Below are 22500 nucleotides of genomic sequence, written 5' to 3'. Positions count from 1 at the left end.
GAGGGAGGGGAGGAGGAGGCCTGCAAGGTTTGGCTCTGTTTCCTGCTGGGGGGGCGGGGGTGCGGGGGGTGAGGGAGGGGGTGAGGAGGCCTGCAAGGTTTGGCTCTGTTTCCTGCCTGGCTGTAATGTAATACATTAAGTGTCAGTAATCGTACTGCGCTGCTTAAGGTGCAGCCTCAGCCTCATTAAACTCCACTTTCCTGTGGAATCAGTGTGAACTGGAGCTGGAGCTACACTGGCAGCACCACTCACACGCCTGTCCAAGTCCTACCCTGCACCTCTACTGCACGACTGCAGCTATTAAACACTCACACTGACACACACACACACACACGCACTCACACTGACACACACACACACTCACACACACACACACACATGCACTCACACTCACACTGACACACACACACACACACACGCACTCACACTGACACACACACACACACACACTCACACTGACACACACACACACACACACGCACACACACACACACGCACGCACACGCACGCACACACACACACTCACAGTCTCTCTCACACACACACACACACACTCACACTGACACACACACTCACAGTCTCTCTCACACACACACACACACTCACACTGACACACACACTCACTCATGCTCCCACACACACTCACAGTCTCTCTCACACACACACACACACGCACGCACACACGCAGTCTCACACACGCACATGCACACGTACACACACACACACTCATAGAAACCTACACATACTGTATATACACACACATACACAGGGAAGCATTCTTGGGTCTACGCACACACACACACACGTACATATGTGGAAGCATTCTGAGATGCGTGTGTACACACATACACACACATGCACAAAGCATGTACTGTACAGACGTACTATGCACGCATGGACACACACACACTCCTACTCCAGATAGTTAGGAATGGGTGACGCAGGTAAAGCAGTGGCACACACTCTAACTCCCCTAATTAGATTAGGTTCACTTTAAGTGACATCGCTAAGCTCAGCAAACATTAGCGGCCGCGGGGTTGGCGGTGGGGTGGCCGGGGGCATGGGGGGGTTGGGGGGGCCGTGGGGGGGGGGAGGTGGGGGGGGCTCCGGCTCAATCCCCTCTTTGTGTCCTCACAGCAGGGCTCTCAGTCCGCTGGCCTGCTTTTCCCAGAACGCCTCTCTCCGGAGCAAAACCCAATCCCCCCCCGGTGCTCACCGCTTCTCTGCTCCAACCCCACCAGAGACCGCCGCCGTCACCGCCGTGGAGAATGGGGTACCCGCACCCCGAACCCCGCTGGAGAGCCCCCCAAAACATCGGCCCTGTGACCCCCCAAAACATCGGCCCTGTGACCCGTTCCACACACACCTGAAATACACAGTACTTCTGATTACATTTACATTCAGGCAGTCAGCAGTCACACGCGCGCACACAAACAGAAGTCCCCAGCCGATTGTAGCCATTATTATATAAATTACTTAAAGTTGCACAGGTCTAAAAATTTCGCTTGGTCAATATCACTGCACGGCTACGCATTTGTCCAAATATCAGCGAATGAATAACTTGCTCATTTATGTCTGTCCCCGTTGCTTGCCAGTGGTTTGGTGATGTCGGATGCATAGGCATTCTGATTAGAAAGACACCGTACCCAGTACTTTACTACACAGTCCTGTGGAGCTGCAGTCTGCTGATTTTTAGTGCGTTTCAGCACCAGTGATTCATTTCAGTCGTTTGGCTGGCTAAAGAGTCCACACGTCTAGTTCTCAAGGCCTTAACATTAACTTCATTTAAGCTGCACTTTTAGGATTTTCTGCCCCAGTGTTAATAGCCTCCCCAAAATGGCAGTTGAGGTACTTCCTCTCTAATTACAGTAGCTTGTGCACCTGTGCTGATGCCCCTTGAGCCTGGTTCCTTCCGAGGTTTCTTCCCATCTGCCACAGGGAGCTTTTCCTTGCCACTGTTGCTTTAGGCTTGCTCCTGTGGGGGTTTAGGCCAGGGTTCTCTGTGAAGCGAATTGTGACAAATGTTTGTGAAATGCCCAACATAAATACATTTTGATTTGATTTGATTTGACGCTGTAGCGTTCGGTATCTTAATTAAAACGGTGAAATTCTGATCTTTCCCAAATGTAGGCACTGAATTTTTAAAAATCTATTCACCCCTGAAGGGGATTATAAGAGCACATCCCATGTGTATTAAAAAAAAACAACATGGACATAACATTGCTACAAAGTTCCTTTTATTCACATGAATCACTTTCATAATGTTTGGAGGAAGAAAAGCGAGATGCCTCTATTTACGGACAGTTAATTAATCTGAATTAAAACGATGACTGTTCATTGAAGGCTTATTTGGCTGGACACATCAAATGGCAGCGTGTAGGCGTACCACTCAGCAGCATCTTCTGAGATGCCAAACAAGACTGAAATCCACTCTAATGGTCCTTGCAATAGCACTGTGACATTTAAACATTTGAAAAATCTTTGGTCAGATTACGCGTTCCAATGTTACATGCAGCCATGATCAATAATAATTTTATGTTAATAAATGTTGTGTAAGTACCTCTGGATAAGAGTGTCTGCTAAATGTAATGTAATAATAATAATAATAATAATAATAATAATAATGAACGTGATTATGCTATTTCATTATTTTAACCTTATATGCTTATGTAATTATTTAATCTCGACGTATTATCTCCTGGTTACAAATCATATAATGATATTGGCTATGACATTAGGTAAAATTGATATCCTGTAGCTGACTGCCGCTAACTGGTTTACATGGAGCATCAAGCCTATTGGTGCATCCGTGACCTGAACACCTGGGGCTCCATTACATAAAGCTAATCATTAGCATGAGCCTGAACATTAATAATCATTAGCAAGTAGCCCACGTGAATAAATATATACATTATTTCAGTCGCGTGAAACACAACATTGTGAGAGATAGAGAGACACACACACAAACAAGTCAACAAATATCAACGAAACATCAGCCTGCAACCTTGTGCAAAGGAACGGGCGCCCAGCCGACGCAGTGAATCGGCGCCCCGAGCCGCCAGAGTTAAACCCACATCTGTGGCGCGTGTTGTTCTGCGCGCGCTCCGGGTCGAGGTGATGCCTACAAACGCAGCACCTCCGTGATTGGCAACACGAAAACGCCATTCTGGCGTCGCGCTCCTTGTTTTCTTGACAGCGCTTTGTTTTTAAAGACCGGAGGCAGGGAGAACGGCACGGATGCTTGTCCTGACTGAGAAACGGGCCGGGGAGGAGAGGCGTACACCATTTGCCGGTAATGATGTGCCTCGCCGTTTCAGCTGTCTGCGCACGCATTCTAAATGTTTTTTATGACAGCTACGCGCGGCGAACTAAAAGGCCATTTAAAGTTGTCAGAAGCTGACAACCATTACCCTCGCATTTACATTTCTCTTACCACGCTCTGTCACGGAGATTCACCATCCAGCGGTACCTGATTCCTGCTTTAATTAACTACACCTCCACCAGCCGGATGAAACAAAAGTACGTCTCTTTTTCAGGCGGATACATTCCGATGTCTCTCTCTCTCTTTGTGTCCCCCCCCCCCCCTTTCCTATTGCGGGTTCCCCTTCTGTTTATTTGTCGGCATGGCTTTGCTTTTCCGGCTCCCACTCGTCTTGGGCGCCTTTGATTCCCGCAGTCATTAAATGAGACTTAAATGAATACAGACAATGAGGAAACGTTTCTTCTCCAGAACGACCGTTTCATTATTTCGATTATTATCCTGAACCGCGGAGTGGAGAACGGTTTTTTTTTTTCTTTTTTGAGGACTGCTTCGTTAACGGTGATGAGGGGGGAGGAAACCCAGCCCGACCTGGAACGCAGTCATGTTGGGTTAAAATCAAGCACCTGCTTCGCCGCCTCCTGAACACCTTTGATGAACATTAAAGAATACAGAACTGCGGCTTACACCGGGGTGCGTTATTGCATCACGGCCTTGTACACAATTTGCTGGGTAACAATTTCCCGATTCATTAAAGAGTAAGAACTGGAAGAACAATGTATTTATTGATATAATAAGTACACGACATGTTACTTGCCCTATGTGTCACCTACATAACTATAGGGTTTAATGTTTTATTGGGTTTCATAATAAATTCCTATGTGTGTGTGTGTTTGTATTTATTTATACATACGCTGGGATTCTTTCCGTCTCATACCCGCATATCCACAGGCACACACAGAATTTTCTACTACAGAAGTAAAAAATAAACAAGCCGTTTTATTGTTACATTTAATAATTATTATTACGAGCCCTCTGGACATTATGCCAGACTCTCACAGGGTGAAGAGCTAAAATGGGTTTCTAAAAATATTAAATTTGGGGTTTTGTTTTTGTTTTGGTCGCTACGGGCAACAGAACATTTTTAGCTGCAACTATATGACTCTCTGGTTTGTGTGTGTCTGTGCATGACTTTTTCTGGATAGCTGTGAGTTTTCAAGCTGTGTGTGTTTGTGTGTGTGTGTGTGTGTGTGAGAGAGAGAGAGTATATGTGTGTGTGTGTGCATGAGAGAGAGAGAGAGAGTGTGTGTTTGTGTGTGTGTGTGAGAGAGAGATAGTGCATGTGTGTTTGTGTGTGTGTGAGAGAGATAGTGCATGTGTGTTTGTGTGTGTGTGTGTGAGAGAGAGATATAGTGCATGTGTGTTTGTGTGTGTGTGTGTGAGAGAGAGAGATAGTGCATGTGTGTTTGTGTGTGTGTGTGTGAGAGAGAGAGATAGTGCATGTGTGTTTGTGTGTGTGCTTGTGTGTTAGGCTGTGTGTTGTCTGTATTTATAGCAAGCATTTGTCAAGATCTACATAATAAAAACCAGATGCTATTTTTACACAATGAAAATAAAATGCCTTCCTGCATAAATATTCATGCGAGAGGAATAAAACTCTCGCGTGGGCCAGAGACCACAGGCACTTAAACCCCCTGCTGCAAAGGTAAACATTTGTGGCCTGAAATCCGCGGGTTTGCCTGTTTACAGGGGCTGGAGCAGCGCTGCTTTTGGGAAAAGGAGGGCCGCTCCATCGCTGGTTTCGTAGGGAAATAAACAGAAGGACAAAGTTTGGGAAAAGCGGGAAATCTCTCACTCCGGGTCGGGAACGCTGTGGGAACGCTGCCCGCCCGCTTCCTCTGTGATTCCGGAGGTCCGGAGGCTTCCGAACGGCCCGTGCTGCCCGTGGCCCTCGTCCAGGAAACCCGCTCTGTTTTGGGGGGTTTTCCATTCTGCCAAAGAAACAGACGGGGGTGGGGGGGGGGGGGGGGATGTGACCCCCCTCTCTCTTAATTTGGCATCTTGAAGGTGCGGTGTGAAAAAAACCCCACAGTCTCCCCCAATTAAGACCCACAGTCTCCCCCAATTAAGACCGGACCATCTGGGAAACCGTGGCTCTGCAGCCCGCGTTCCCGTCTCCGATCCAGAGGGGTCACCTCGGAACGTCGCCCCCCCCCTCGGATATACGCGGTGTTCCCGTCTCCGATCCAGAGGGGTCACCTCGGAACGTCGCCCCCCCCTCGGATATACGCGGCGTTCCCATCTCCGATCCAGAGGGGTCAAGCCGGAAAGTCGCCCCTCTCGGATGTATGCTGGCCGGAAGCCATTCGCGGCAGCGCGGAGCGTCGGGGGCGGGGGGCGGGGGTCGGGGGAGGGGGAGGGGTCTCGTTCCGCACATGACGGATGGGAACTGGACAGATGTTCAGGGATATCTCGGAAGGAGACTTGTGGAGCTCTCTTGGCCCTGGACAAAGTCACCTTTCAAATCCCAGCATGCACTTCAGCCCTTAGTGAAACCGTCTCTTCTTAGCTGACAAATATGAATAGAGAGATAGAGAGATAGAGAGGGAGAGGATAGAGAGATAGAGAGGGAGAGAGAGTGGGGTGCATAGAAACACAGTAGGAGAGAAAGATGGAGGGATAGAGGTGGAGAGGGATGGAGTTGAGGGAAAGAGAGATAGAGGGATAGAGTTGGGGGATAGAGAGATGGAGGGATAAAAGAGGAGAGGATAGAGGGACAGAGTTGGGGGATCGAGAGATGGATGGATAGAGGTGGAGAGGATAAGGACCCAGGCTTGTAAGTGTAGTGACCCAGTAACAGAGCTGGCTGCCACAGTGCCTGATGATGGCTCAGATATGACAGCTGTGGTCTGACAAGTGCATTTTCACCCTGTTAACCCTCAGCACCCCCTACCAGCAATGCTGCTCTAGTGTCAGACCTTTTCTCTCCATCTCCCTCTCTCTCCATCTCTGTCTCTCTCCCCTCTCTCTCTCTCTCTCTCTCTCCCGCTCTCTCTTTCCATTTATCTTTCCCTCTCCCACTCTCTCCAGTTTTTCTCTTTTACAGATGTATAATAGCAACTAAAATATTTTAATTTAAAATAAAATAAAAATAATGTTTCTCTCCTCCTCTTACTCTATTTTTCCCTCCCTCTCTATCTTTCTCCATCCCTCCTCACTCCCTCTGTCCCTCCCCCACTCTCTTTCTTTTTCTCTCCATCCCTCCTTTCTTCATCCCTCTGTCTCTCCTCCTCTCTCCCCATTCCCCCTCGCTCAACCCCCCCCTCCCCCTATCAGACAGGTCCTCTCCTGGCCCTTGTGGCCCCCTGGCCCTGTGGCCCCTGTGGCCCTTGTGGCCCCCCTGGCCCTCGGCGGCAGCAGCTGCTCCCAGATGGCGGTATTACCGCGCGGCTCCTGAGGGACCGGCCCGCGGCCTCGTTAATCACGCAACCCGCCGCGTTCGCTGAAGCTCCGCCCGCCATCATCAATCATAAAAAAAGCCGACCGCGTGCTTCGGCTTTTCACAAATAAATTGAGACACCGCGAGAAAAAAAAAGCAATTAAGGGAGGTCTTTGGCCTATCATTCACAGGCTAATGTATCAAGAGCTGTAATTTTTTTAAAGGGGTGCGGCGCGAGGGAGGGAGGGGGGGGGTTCGGGGGGGCGGGGTGCCGGTGGGCGCCGGGTGTTTTCATTTTTTTAACCCCGCGTTTGGGGGAAATAAATGATTAGCGGGGCGGCTGGCGGGAGGGGGAGGGATGAGCGGGGCGGCTGGCGGGAGGGGGAGGGATGAGCGGGGCTGCGCTGCACAGCTGCGCGCTGCAGATGTGATCGCTGGACGCGCAGGAAGCGCTGCGTCGGATCGCGGCTGCGCGCGGTGTCGCTTTGCTGTGGCGCTGGCGGCGCGTTGCCGTGGCGCTGGCGCTGGCGGTGGCGGTTCCTGCCCCAGCTGCTGCCTCGCTGCGTACGGACACGGAGCGTGACAGGTCTCATAATAATAATAATAATAATAAACTTAAAGTTAATACACTGTTGAACCGGGAGCCATTGTAGCTGAGCGAGGATGGGTTTGATTGGGTCAGCGAAATCAGGTTGTGACATCAGGATTTCAGTGAGATGAAGTTTCCATGTTCAAGGGCAGCTTCGTACCTGGAGTTTGGGTCGTTTGACTGTCCTGTTCTGGGCCGCTTGAGGAGCAGGAAGCCCAGGGACGCTGCCTCTTGGGAGATGTAGGTTTTGGTGGTTGTAGTTTTTTTTTACTACAGTGCTGATGATGTATTCAGACTCAATGCCTGGAAGGTAAGAGAAAAGAAAGACGAAATTAATGTCAGCAGTTGTAATGGGAACTCCATCAGATTCTAGTTTAACGGGGAAATGAATGGGTGGCATCAGGAAATTGCCCGTCTCCATTAAACCTGGAGTTAAAGTGTTTCACTGCATTTGTATCAAATTGACCGTATTTGTGGAGCTTGGGCAATTTAAAGCCAGAACGATCTGCCAGTGAATCTGCATGATGTTAGAGAATGTGTGATCATATGCTGCATACATTAACTCTTTAAAGGCCACCAAGTTGTCTCTGCGCTTAGTTCATTTCTGATTCTGCAAAAGAAAGTGCACACAATTAAACCAAACAGGTAAAAAAATATTAAAATGAATCTAATGTCAGTAAAATAATAATAATAATAGTGTGAGTGGTCTAGTTATAGTTGAAGCATAGGCCTACCATCCTTATGTTAGCACCTTTGACTGTGATGTCACAATGCTGAATAGCAGAATGTATCGTGATTGGCCTCACGGAGGAGGCGTTGCCATAGGTAACAGAGAGCAGCTGGGGTCAGAGTTAAAGAGTGGAGGAATTGCACTGTGAGGGGGGGGCAGGGAGGCGGGGGGGTGTGAGGGAGTGGGGGGCAGGGAGGCGGGGGGGTGTGAGGGAGTGGGGGGCAGGGAGGCGGGGGGGTGTGAGGGTGTGAGGGGCAGGGAGGCGGGGGGGTGTGAGGGTGTGGGGGGCAGGGAGACAGGGGGGTGTGAGGGTGTGGGGGGCGGGGTTGGGGGGGGGGGTCGGGGTTATTACCAGGATGCATTGCAGGAGGCGAACGTGCTCGACCTCTCCCTCGCCCCTCATCAGCGGTAATGTGGAAAAGCGCCTGTTAATAACCAGGCTCTGCGCTGGAGACCCGGCCCATGGAGAGGGGTCAGAGGTCATCAGAAGGGAACGACGTAGGGCACCCCCCCCCCCACGCTGCTGTGATGGCCCCCTCGTCGGCCGCTTGGTCTTTAATTGGCCCACCCCGTTCTGCCATTACCGTGGCAACAGGAAGGTCGATTTGTACTTTGATTGCCTGTGACTGCAGACGATGCGTGTGCGTCCGTGTCCCCGCTCGGGGGCCTGTTTCGGGGGTCCTGTTCGGTCGCGTGTGCATATATACGGTCAGAGGAGCGGCCTGCGGGGACACGGGCAGCCCGGCCGAACCCGGGACCGCCTCATCACGAGCTGCAACCTCCTGACACCCCGGTAATGAGCTGGCTGCGGGCGGCGCTGCTCTCAGCTCAGTCCCCAGCGTCAATTACTGCGTCCCTCCACCCCTCCTGCTGCATCCTGCATATTCCCCCCCCCCCCCCGGCAAGCCCCCGCACCCTCCGGCCACCCAAAACACCCCTCCCCCACCCCCCCACCCCCCCACAATCAGCCCTGAATGTGAAGGAATCATAAAGATGGTTTCCACAGTGACTCCCCACTGCAGTCCCACCCCCTGAAACAACAGTGCTGGACCAATGACAATCGCTGCGTAAGGGACAAGACTGACCAATCGCACGCCAGGATGAACACGCTGCCCAAGGAAAAAAATCGGGGATGAATTAAGAATCCAGGTGGGATCGCTTCATCCCAGGGCACCTGCTTCACTGTAACAAACGGACATAATTTCTGTTATTTTTCAAATAAGGTTACAACAGCCCGAATGCATGAAGCAATGCATCAGATGGTTATCAGTCCCTCGGAGAGCCTGTTTAGCTGTATTAATAGCGTGAGTACGAGGTCATGCGCGCTCTACGCTGCCAACAGGAGACCACGTGAAAGATGAGACTGTTATGAGTTCACTGGGAGTGTACGCAGAATGTTTGTGTGGCTGGCCTGCGTTTGTAAAAACAGGAACCTTTCCTAATTGCTATTTTGACAAACTTTTAATGGGCTCCGATTACGTGCCTTCATATCTTCATGAGCATCGGGCAGCAGAAGGAGATATAATAACTCAATCAGTCAAGAAAATTAATACCAGGCCCCCTCTGTAATGTGGGTGAAATTACGCGAGATTACCAGCTGATCGTTTCCATGTGGATCCAATGAAAACTGTATCTGCTTTCCTCTGGAAGTTCACCAAGCCGGGGTGACAAATGGAGAAAGAGCGATAGAGAGGGAGGGAGGGAGGGAATGTGAGAGGGAGGGAGAGGTCGACCTTGAATCTGCATGAAAACCTGTGATTGTAACTGACGTGAGGTTTGCCTTGCTGCTCTTAAAGTGATTCTGGCTGATGGATCTGCATTCGACCTCCTGCGTTTATAAGCCCTCAATCGACCATTCATAAGCGCTCACTCCTGTGTTTATAAGCGCTCACTCCTGTGTTTATAAGCGCTCAGTCCTGTGTTTATAAGTGCTCACTCCTGTGTTTATAAGCGCTCACTCCTGCGTTTATAAGCGCTCACTCCTGTGTTTATAAGCGCTCAGTCCTGCGTTTATAAGCGCTCACTCCTGTGTTTATAAGTGCTCACTCCTCTGTTTATAAGCGCTCACTCCTGTGTTTATAAGCGCTCACTCCTGTGTTTATAAGCGCTCACTCCTCTGTTTATAAGCGCTCACTCCTGTGTTTATAAGCGCTCACTCCTGTGTTTATAAGCGCTCAGTCCTGTGTTTATAAGCGCTCACTCCTCTGTTTATAAGCGCTCACTCCTGTGTTTATAAGCACTCACTCCTGTGTTTATAAGCGCTCAGTCCTGTGTTTATAAGCGCTCACTCCTGTGTTTATAAGCGCTCAGTCCTGTGTTTATAAGCGCTCACTCCTGTGTTTATAAGCGCTCACTCCTGTGTTTATAAGCGCTCAGTCCTGCGTTTATAAGCACTCACTCCTGTGTTTAGAAGCGCTCACTACTGTGTTTATAAGCGCTCACTCCTGCGTTTATAAGCGCTCACTCCTGCGTTTATAAGCGCTCACTCCTGCGTTTATAAGCGCTCACTCCTGCATTTATAAACCCCGCTGGCGTCCCGAGGCCGCTGCCGTGTGACAAAGCCCGTCCCGTCTGGTGGAGTGTTCCTCCTCTCCGTGTTCCGCGGACATCTGCGACCCTCACTCTGTCCGGGGCGGCCCAGGCGTGACCGTCGAGGCGTGACCGCGTCGATGAGCGCTCGATCAGCCTCCACCCGAGCGTGCGACGGCGCTCTTGGGAGAGCGCTGCTCATCTATCACTGATCCAATTGGGTACGATCCCATTAATGCAGACAGCGAGCGCGAGCTCTCCAGGTGCGTGTCAAATGGGACACGCTCTCCGTCCGCTCTGAGCGCCTGATGGGTATTCCACAAATCTCCGCCACAGCAGAGGAATGCTGTTCGGAAACCCCAGGCACTGTACCCTTAAAATGTATCCAATACGCAATATGAAGGTGCATAATCATTTATGCACGATGCACAATCAGTATTTAGCGGTTTTATATTTTTCCTATTTATGCATTATTTTCTTTGTATTAATCCAAACTACTCTTTGAAGATTCTGGATTATAATTCTGAAATCCATCTGTAATATCTTGCGGAGATTCACTTGAGCGGACGGTGCCAGCTGACTCCATCTTCTTTTTGTCGTACATAGCAACAGTTGCTAAGGAGGGCTGAACTTGTGGATATTTTGCCAATTGAGAATTTCCTTTTTGAAAACTTTAAACATACATATCCAGTGAAAAGAGGCTTAAATGGAAAAAGGAAACTTCAGCCTTGGAGGCCTCCTTCACCGAACATTCTAACAATGATGTCACAATCACTACTGGTAACTGAAAGCTATGTTCTAGCAAAGCGAAGTTCTAGAACTCTGACTTAGAATTTAGAAGAAAATAAAAACATTCCAAGAAACCAACTCTTCAAAGGGTTAAGTGCTGGAGGCAGAGGGTTTCACCCAAACAGGGGGAGGTAGCCCCCCCCCCCGCCTGATTGATTGGCCTTTACGAGGAGAGGAAGGGACAGAGCAACTCTCTCCTGTTGGTCCATTCATCACAGGACTCCCCCGAGCTCCACAGACCCAAAACATACAGCTTAGTCCCCGGGGGTGTGGTGGCAGGGCCCCCTGTTCTCATTCATCTGGGCAGTAGCTGCATCTGGGTAGTAGCCCCAACCCCCCCCCCCCCTTTTTTTTAAATGGAAGGAGAACATTTGAACAGCGATTAACTAACTGGAGGAGTTTTTTGAACATGCCGTTTGGTTCTTCTGCCATTCCTGGCACTCAAGAGCTGAACCCAAGTGCCCGCGTGTAAGTCTGAGGAAATCTGAGCAAAAATGACCGTTGCGGTGGCGACCGCAGGAAAACAACCGCTTAGCACGATGTTCTCAGGAATGGCACAATCCCCTCCCCTTTCATTGGTGGTTGAGAAAAGCCAGAAGCGAAGCGTCCAATCAGCTTCCTCGACTGCAGGGACGGTGGGGAAAGCGTGAGCCTGGAGGTGGCGGTCACTGTGGGAATATGGCGGCTTATCGCTTAGCGCTTAGCTTTTGCCGTTTGTATTTATGGGGAATCAACCAAAAAAAAAAAAATCTGACCGCCCCCTTGCCAGAATCGGGTGGGCCCCTGCTCCTCAGATAGATGTGACTGTGGGCGAAAGACTTGCCCTCAGCTGGTTCTGCCACACTTGGCAAACTCCTGCGCCTCTGTGCAAAACTGCATTCAGCTAAAGACAACAAACTGTGTGCCAGTGTGGATGTCGAGACTGGGGCCTCCTCAGGGTTTGTTCAAGCTTGTATGACAATGAGAACGTGTGTGATCCCGGACCAGGGGGGTGATGAGTGTTTAAACCCCGCCTCCGTTTAGTGATGTCACAATAACAGCGCACGTTGGGGGAGAAAACACTTAAATAGATTGTGCAGGAGAAGTGGTGAGCTTGTTTCAGCCGTGGAATAGCTGTGTGGTAATGTTCCCTTCCTTCACGCAGTGGCCTACAGAATTTACAGATGTGCTCAGATTCGCTGTGGAACTCAACATTCGGCTCCGCAGTGACATTCAATCCCGACTCATTATTAGGCCTCGAACCATCACTGCTCAGAGTGGGGGAAAAAAATCAGAAGTGTCACAAAAGAAGAGAAAGGGAAGGGATGGAGGCGAGTCCTGCAGCGTGTGTGTAATGTGTCAGGATAGCCTCAGCTTTGGTGCGCTGCAGACCTGCATAACTCTATCTGCCTGGCCTGCGTACAAGACAAACTGCCACATTCAGCCAGGATAAACAGGTCGTTCCCCACAATAAAACAATCCTGACAGAGTGATGCTAAATTTAATTCCAAAGCTGTGTGATTCAGCTTTAGAGAGTAAACTGGCCCTTTGTGCTCTCTAACTTTTGTGTGTGTGTGTGCCTGTGTCTTTGTGTTTGTAAATGTGTGTGTGTGCAACTTTGTGTTTGTTAAAGTGTGTGTGCATGTGTGTGTGTGCAACTTTGTGTTTGTAAAAGTGTGTGCATGTGTGTGTGCAACTTTGTGTTTGTAAAAAGTGTGTGCACATGTGTGTGTGTGTGTGTGCAACTTTGTGTTTGTAAAAAGTGTGTGTGTGTATGTCTGTGATTGCATATGTGGCGATTTGGATTTGGCCCTGAAACTGGAACGGGACAATTTTCCCAAACATTCCCACACAGCTCTGCCTGGACCTCTCTGTGTAAACTCAGTACCTGGAGACGGACCGAATCGGGCTGGGTCATGAGCCTCTTCCTCCTTCTCCTCTCTCTCTCTCACTACCCTCCTCTTTTCTTTTCCTCACACTCTCATCGCTGTTATTCAGACTGAATTGTGAAGACAGCAGGCCGTAGATGTCTGTGTGAGTATCTGCTCTGCGTGTGTCTGTGTGAGTATCTGCTCTGCTTGTGTCTGTGTGAGTATCTGCTCTGCTTGTGTCTGTGTGAGTATCTGCTCTGCTTGTGTCTGTGTGAGTATCTGCTCTGCGTGTGTCTGTGTGAGTATCTGCTCTGCTTGTGTCTGTGTGAGTATCTGCTCTGCTTGTGTCTGTGTGAGTATCTGCTCTGCGTGTGTCTGTGTGAGTATCTGCTCTGCTTGTGTCTGTGTGAGTATCTGCTCTGCGTGTGTCTGTGTGAGTATCTGCTCTGCTTGTGTCTGTGTGAGTATCTGCTCTGCGTGTGTCTGTGTGAGTATCTGCTCTGCGTGTGTCTGTGTGAGTATCTGCTCTGCTTGTGTCTGTGTGAGTATCTGCTCTGCGTGTGTCTGTGTGAGTATCTGTTCTGCGTGTACGCATGTTGCTGCTCAGTTCCCTGTGCCTGGGGAGGCTGCACCCTGTCAGTGTGCCCTCGTCCTTAAAAACTCAAACTTTCACCTGCAGGTTGAATTTACGGGCGCTGAAAGTACTAATCCTTCTCCCCAATACTGGCTTTACCCCGTTTCTTATTGCCGGGAAAAAAGGGAGGGACACTGCTTTGAGAACTTTGTAAAAGAATACTTTAAAAATGTGAGCGAGAGGTCTGGTGGTGTTTTTTCCCTCCTGTGCTTATTGGGTCATACAGAGTGCAGCTTGAACAGACCACCTCCCTCCCGGTCCCCAGTCTAGGCCTCTATAACAGTAATTTGTACGATGGAGCCCCTTGTGGCTCCAGACCCCCACGATGGGAAAAGGTATCGCCTGCTCATTACCATAACGACGCGTTTTAATTTGGAAAAGCACGTGCTTCCTGTACGAAAGTCGTTTTTTTTAGGTTTTAAAAATTTTTGCTGTCAAACTGTTTGGTTTGCGCTTTGAAATATAATTACGGAACTGTAGCTCCGGAAAAAAAAACCAAAACAAAACACCGCCACAGTTTTCCCCTCTAATGTTTCTAATTTGTTAAAATATGCAGAGCGAATGACAAAAGTTTAACTTCGGCGAGCCAAGAAAAACACATCAGCGTTCTGGCCCGTGGCAGGACAGTCTCTCCTTCAGAAACTTCATCAATGTGAGCTTTGTTGCCCAAGAGAGAGGACAGGGGGAACAATCAGCGAGTATACGCCAGGCGGCCCTGTTTTTAAATATGTCCCATGATGCTTTGGGTGACCCCGCCTGCCCCTCGGCTCAAGCGGAGAGTTCCAGAATAGAAAGGGCAAAGGAACAGGAATATCGCTTTTCCACGGACAGGGCGGGTGCTGTGAGCACACTGCAGCCCGTTCACTAAACAAACTCAGATCTACCAATAGCCCCCGGATAACTGCACAGAAAATATTCACTTTTGTGATGGAATATAAAACATGTTACCCTGTTTTATTTTAACTCCCCCCCCCCCCCCCCCCCCCGCAAATCACAAGCTCTGTGACTGTGCAAAGAAAACAGAGGTTACATAGTAAGGACAGTCATTCTGTGATTCTCATTGGTGCATTTAACTCCCATGCTTAATGCATTTGTGATGCACATGATTCAGCTTGCCAGTGCACTGTGTGTGTGTACGTGTGTGTGTGTGTGTATAAGATAAATTCCAGCCTCATATGTTGCCCTAGTATGCACTGTGAGAAATGCCTTCAAAAAAAACTTTCACTGCACAATTTTGACCTTGTTTCAGAGTTTTCCTAAGAGCTAAGCTACATGCCTTACAATAAGGCTCAGAGCTGATCTCTAAATCGACGGATTCATGCTATGTTTAAACTGAGCTCCAGGAGTGATACATTAGGCTTGGCTTTTTGGGGGGGGGGGGGGGGGGATTTGGGTGGTGGCCACAAGATGTCTGGTGGGAACACGCAAGTATTTATTTATTTTTATTTATTTTTTAATTTTGCGACGCTTCCATATTTAATTTTTTGCCTCATTACTGTCTCCGACCCCCCCATCCCCCCTCGCGCGCGGGACAGTGATCTCCCACAGCCCCCCCCCCCCCCCCCCCCCCCCCAGTTTCTCACCTCTTCCCGCCCAAAACAAACACGCCGGAGCGATGTGGGAAAAAAGATCGCGCTTTCCCAGGAACGCCACGCAGAAAGGTTCACCAGATGTTTATAAACCATAACTCTGAAAAACGGCACAACTGCTTACAGGCTGTCCCGTTGCCTAAATGCTGAGGGGGGAACACACACACAAAAAATCTAATAACTACCAGATGAGAATTTCTTTCCTTTTTTTTTTCTTTTTTTTTTGAGTAATCATGCTGGAATGCGAGGAGTGTCCAAGTTTCATAAATTTGAAATATGTGCTGTGCTCTGAGTCTTAACTTCCTTTTAATATTTTCCAAAAAAAGAAAGAAAAAAAAAGAAACAGAAAATAAAAGTTGGATAGGAAGAAGCATGACATTGGGGGGGAGTGGCAGGGTTAGGTGTTGGAAGACGTGAATTACTGCGTTCCAGTTATTTATAAAAATCTAATGAGTGCCAAGCCAAGTATGCTATGTTAAGCTCTCCCGTGTTTGTACTGTTTAAAAGGAAGCCTTTTGCACCATTACTTTAACAAAAATAAATATTACAAATAATTATTACTATACTATTACTGTTACTGTATATTACACACATATACACCCACAGGCTATAATTTTTACAAAAAAAATGACAGTTCATGTCACACTAACTGTCACAGTGGTGAAAATTCAAAGGCTGTGGCTAGTACATTCACCAAACAGCAGTGTGATCAGAGAAGTTAGTCATTAGTCCTGAAACATCTCAAAAGTACAGAACAGGAGTGTAGATGGAGAGAGGAGAGAGAGAAAGCGAGGGAGAGAGAGGATGCGCGTGACTCTGAAACAACTCTGGTTATAACTGACATGAGGCTTGGTCCTCAGTGAGAATGTCCTACCTGGGGGAGTGGGGGGGGGTGTTGGGGGGCACTGGGACAGGGGGGGCGACAGAAGACCACGGTGCAGAACTTCAGCCGCGTTCCCCGACCACCTGCCCCCCCCCCCCCCACCCCTAGTCAGCAGACCTCAGCCGCACACAGAAGGCTCATTATACAGTCGCTGTACGGTTAAACAAACCAAACACAGTTTACTGCAGCTCTACGCTACTCTCAGACAGCACGGGATTGACAGGGATCCCTCAGAGTGAACCTGAGCGACGCTGTCTCGGGTAAAGATGGCCACTGAAGACCAGCGGGGTGCTGGGAGGACCCCCACACACGCGCAGACTGCTGCTGCCATGGGAACCAGGGCTGTATTCACACCGGGAGCACCGTGTCACTGTCTGACTCATACAGTCACCGTCGTCATCACAACCACTGCAGTCACCTCAGATACAGCACCTGTCATATTCACTAATCACCTCAGTTACCAGATATCATATTCACTAATCACCTCAGTACCCAGATATCATATTCACTAATCACCTCAGTTACCAGATATCATATTCACTAATCACCTCGGTACCCAGATATCATATTCACTAATCACCTCAGTACCCAGATATCATATTCACTAATCACCTCAGATACAATAGCTATCATATTCACTAATCACCTCAGATACAACAGCTATCATATTCACTAATCACCTCAGATACAACAGCTATCATATTCACTAATCACCTCAGATACAGCAGCTATCACACTCAAGCACACGCACACGCACACACACACGCACAGACATGCGCTCTCACACACACGCATGCTCACACATACACAAACACAGACATGCGGTCTCACACACACGCACACACACTCACGCTCACACACACACATATATTCACAAACACACGTACACAGCCACATTTGTGCACACACACACACCCACACACAGACACAGATCGAGAAACTGACATAAATTAGACGAGTGGGAAGTTTTCCCTGGATATAACTTACCTGGTCCTTGAGAATAAGTACCTATCTCAATATTGACACTGCAGACGGCTGTAGGTGTTTCGATTTGAGCTCAATCGATTCCCTTAAGTGTGTAATGTACGGCGGTGGAGGCCGTAAATGTGCCACATTAGCGGTAATGAATAGCGCGGCCGCGCTCGCAGGGCTGTCGGCGAGCGTGAGCCGGACCGGGCATTAGGAAGAGTTATTCCAGCCCGCCCGCCCGGCCCACGGGGTGAAGTCCGCCCCGACAGACGGCTCTCTAAAGTGGACGGGCCCCCACGGCGATCACACACCGGCTCATTGGCCCGGCTGCCACAGCAACAAGCAGAAATTAATGGAAATCCGTGGCTGATTTCTTGGTGGGCGACTGGGCCTGTAAACAGGAGGGCCCTCTGTAGAGCCGAGCGGGGGCCTGAGCTGGAGCACCCCCAAAACCTGGTCAACCTGGGGGGGGGGGGGGAGGGGGAGGGGGGGGGGGGGGAGAGAGGGGGGGGGGGAGTGGGGGTGGGGGGTTAGGGAGAGAGGGGACGGGGGGAGAGACAGAGAGAGAGGAAAGAGAATACAAACAGAAACAGAGATTAAGAGAGGAAAAGAGAGAGAGAGGGAGGGAGAGGGGGAGAGGGAGAAGAACAGGGTTGAGAGAGAGGGAGAGAGACTGGGAGAGAGAGAGAGAGGGATAGAGAGAAAGAAAACAAACTCAAGTATTTATTTTCTCTGTTCTGTACGTACAAAGCAAGACAAACGCTCTCTGCTTTAATAAAGCATGAATCGTTTCGCAGGGCGCTGTGTATTAGCCGAAGCCCAGCTGGAGAGTGTGAAAGGACGGGTGAGTCGCTGTGGTCCTCCCACACACACATTCACACACACCCCACATACACAGACACACTGCACACACACTGCACACACACACGCACACACACACACACACACACAGGAGTAGCATTTGTTGTGAAGAGTCCATTCATAAGCTAAGAGAAGGAAAGAGAGAAAGAGAGATAGAAAGAAAGAGAGGAGCAGGATCCAGTGATGAGGTCATAGGGAGATGTGGGGTAATGTGGTTGAGACAGCAGTTTAGTTGAGGTTTTTGGGGTGATGTGACAGCATTGTGAGGTGGAGTTTTTGTTGCTGCTGGGATAGGGGTTTTTTTAGGGGGATTTTTCGTGGTGACGAGGGCTCTCCAGTGTGGGTGTGACCCTGAGACTGAGGGGGGTGTTGGAACAGCCACATTAACGCCCAGTGATAACTGGACCTCCAGTGTGTTTTTATTCTGTTCTGTTATGATAAATGGAGGTTAGGATCTCTAAATTGTGCCTTTAATTTACTGTATTTATTTTTATTTAAACTATTTATTTTAACTTTTTTCTTCTTCGTATGAGGAGCAGTGACCCCTCGGCTGAGAGGCAGAAAAAGAGGAGGCCAAATTATGGAGAAAGGGAATGAGAGGAAAAAAGAGAAAGACAGAAAAAACCTGTCGCTGTGATCATAACCCCCCCTCCCCACCCCTTAATATTTGTAGCTATTTGTGTTTTCACACATTCAGCATTATTTAAATACCAAACTGTCCCATTAACTTGCAAATCCTCCATTTTCTCTCCCTGATACACAACATTACGTATCAATTAGCTCCTCTCATGACTCTGCATTCCTCCCATTATGCCCTAATGGTGCTTAATGACGCCTGGGAAATATAATTAATAGCTACAAATGTATAAAGTTTAGTGCCGTCACTTTAGTGAGTCAATTCAAGGGGCGAGATGCGTGGTGGAAGCCATTTTGCGAGCGTAACCTCAGCATGTTAAAGCGAAAGACGTGTGTCAGTGGCATTCCTGACTCACAGAAATGCAATGCATTCTGGGATCTTGTTTCATCAGCCTGTTAAAGAAACTTGTATGCGTAACAGCATTTTGAGAAAAGTGTTTTTTGAAGACAATTATCTTTCGTAGTTATGTGCACAATCCTCGTGTCCATTAATGCTACAGCACAAAATCAAGACTGAAGAATCTAAAACTGAAAAATGGGGGAAAAACAAGCTCGGATAAAACGATACATTCAGAACAAAACTGAAGTGTTTGACAACACAGTTTCACTTTTCCTGAAAGAAATTTGAGCGTAGCTTGCATGTTAAAAACAGATTTTTAAAAAGCTGGCAGGAATTAGCATCTACGCCCTGATTTCACAATACTTCCGTCAAAACATGCCAATCTTGTGTTTTTCCACGGATCAAGGTCAGCCACAGCTGCATTTTAAACAGCGATCGGGATTGAAGCATCTTGTTTTTTTATGCACCTGTTTTTCATAATGTACAAATGAACAGATGAAATGACAGCATATCGCGCGCAAAAAGAAATGTTGCAATTTATGCCGTTATCTCATCGTGCTTTAAAAGACTGCTTAGCAATGGTTTTAATGATTATAGCGTGAATAATGGTTCATTCAGATAAATAATTACCACAATATGATAATCAGGTAAAACTGAACACTTAATGGGACTGCATTTATCATGGAGCAGAAAGATCTCTGGTTCATGACTCTGATGACGCAGAGTATAAATTGAATCGCGGGTGTGGGGGGGGGAACAACAGTGGCAAACAGAAGCCTACAGTCGGTTTTGTAGCTTTCTGGTGGGCCGGGGGAGGCGATGTTGGGTGCATTGTGGGCAGAACTTCAGCTCCATCACCTGTGAAATTCAGCAGCTAGAGTCAGCTCACGGCCTCCATTAGCCACCACAGACTCTCATTAGCTGTGCTGATAGCAAATTACTGCCGACAATTAGACTAAACACACACTGAGTGAGTGGTACTGATTTCGGTTCCTACTGATACTGCAGTGAGCTTCACACGGTGATACACCCCCCCCTACCCCCCCCAATCAGGCAACATCAGAGCCGGACAGAAAAACAGGTCCAAATGAGCGGTACTGTCCCCCTGTCCCACCAGACTCCACACCTGGGGAACTGGCGAAGGGTTCAGTATGTGGAAAGTGTTATAATGCATTATAACACACTGAGCAGAGTTCAGAGTGTTATAACCCACGGTCTGGGAGACAGGGCTCTCTCTGTCTGTCTGTCTGTCTGTCTGCCATCCTGTCTGTCTGTTTGTGTAAACACTGAAATAGCACAGTCATTCAGCATCATACCAATACTACAACTGTCCAGAGAGAGAGAGACCTCACTGAGATTATCTAGGAGAGGGAGAGAGAAAGAGAGAGAGAGAGAGAGAGAGAGAGAAAGAGAGAGAGAGAGAGGGAGGGAGAGGGAGAGAGGGGGAGATAAAGAGTAAGGGGGAGAGAGAGAGAGAGAGAGGGAGAGAGGGAGAGAGAGAAAGAGAGAGAGAGAGAGATGGAGAGGGAGAGGGAGAAAGAGAGGGAGAAGGAAAGGAAGAGAGAGAGGGAGAGAGAGAGAGAGAAAGGGAGAGGGAGAAAGAGAGGGAGAGGGAGAGGGAGAGGAAGAGAGAGAGGGAGAGAGATTTACTGTGATTTACTGAGGGTTTGAAGCCCCCTAATGCAAGTTTTACAATCATTTTAAAGTCCGCCACTGGTCTGTGCTTCTTGCTGAGAGTGCTTCATCAAATATTTAAGGGCCTGGAGGTGACATCATGGGATTGTAATTATATCAATTATTTAGCAGCAGGCAGCGCTGGGTTCAAATGACATCAGCGGGCAGATCGCTACGGTAACCAGGCATGTCCACGGCGCAGCAGTCACTTCGGGGAAGAGAGGTGACTCATAGGTGTGACATCAGGTGTCGCTGTGTTCCAGTCCAATACTGAGGGCTGCACCAGCGTGTCACAGGGTCACGAGGTCACAGGGTCATCTTCAGCCAGGAAGTGCAATGAGAACAGCCTCTTTTAATTGCATTGTCCCTGTCAAGATTTAATCTCAAAAGCACTAATTCATTACAATCTGGAGGACAGTGCTTTGATAAGGATCGATAATGCTGTTAAAATTACACACATGTGATCAGTAATTAGATAACACAAGCAAATATATAACCCAGTTGACTTGAACTGCCATGAATCGTGTAAGAAATAAATTAATGAAACTGTCCTGACAAATGAACGCAAGATAAAATGAAATCACACGTAAAATATCGTAACTCATTTAAAGCAATTAAATCAGGGCTTCACAGTTAATAAACGACCAAATCACAAAAAATCGGTATATTTCCAAATTACAGGAAGAGTTCAAAATGGACAGCGGTTACGAAAGTCACCCAGCTGTCTTTTTTTTTTTCTTTTTCTAATAACAGCTTGGACTCGGACTGAGACGGATAAGAAAGTTCTCTCACGCCGGGAAATTTTCAATGAAAGGTGATTTATACCTGTGCCCTTTCGCCCGCCTCCCTCCTCCCCGACACCAGCTCCGCACTCCGGCAAAATGTGCAGCCAGCAGAAAATCTGAGCGACTTTAACGGATGACGGGGGGGGTTGCCGGGGGGGATGGGAAAACGCGGCGTGATCCCGGAGATGAAGGGGACGTGGAGCGGCGGCATTCCGACGCCGCGGAGCGCTCCGTGCGGCCGGGCCGCGCCCCAGCGCATCGCTCTCCCGCTCAGCGGCCGCCACGCGGGAACAGGAAGCTCCTCGGTTCAGCGGCGTATCGAAGGCCCCGGACGGGTCAACACCAACGGTCCTCCAAGGGTAGGCCTGTGATCCATTCTGCGGCACCGCTGAAATAAATCACTGCTTTCATCCGCCAGGGTGAGAACGACACTGTAATTTAGATTCAGAGATCCCAGAGTTTATGGACTCTTCTACTGTTAGTCATAAATAAAGATTTGGGAAGTACATTTACAGACCAGCCCTTACTCAATAAGCTAAAACTTTAAAAACCGCTTTTCTGTGCATTACATTAAATTACATTATTTCACTGGCATTTAGCAAAAGCTGTAATCTAGAACAATTAAAAGCACAGTACAGGCATTTAACAAAACTATCAACCTTCTTGGCTGCAGCCAGTCCCCTTGCCCCCAGCGGGTCCCCTCGGCCCCCAGCAAGTCCCCTCAGCCCCCAGCGGGTCCCCTCGGCCCCCAGCGAGTCCCCTCGGCCCCCCAGCAGGGCCCCTCGGCCCCCAGCGAGTCCCCTCAGCCCCCCAGTCACGTGTGAAGCGGCAGGTCTCCCCAAGGCCCACGACTGAAGAGTCGCTTTCCTTTGTACCACTCCCCCCCCCCCCCCCCCGCAACGCTTTCTGATCTTCAGCATCGACAGAGTTTCCCTTTGCTGTGC

This window comes from Anguilla anguilla, chromosome 3 (genome assembly GCF_013347855.1).
Source record: "Anguilla anguilla isolate fAngAng1 chromosome 3, fAngAng1.pri, whole genome shotgun sequence".
In the NCBI taxonomy this organism is placed as follows: Eukaryota; Metazoa; Chordata; class Actinopteri; order Anguilliformes; family Anguillidae; genus Anguilla; species Anguilla anguilla.
The sequence above is the reverse complement of the archived record's forward strand: the minus strand, read 5'-3'. Positions refer to the sequence as shown.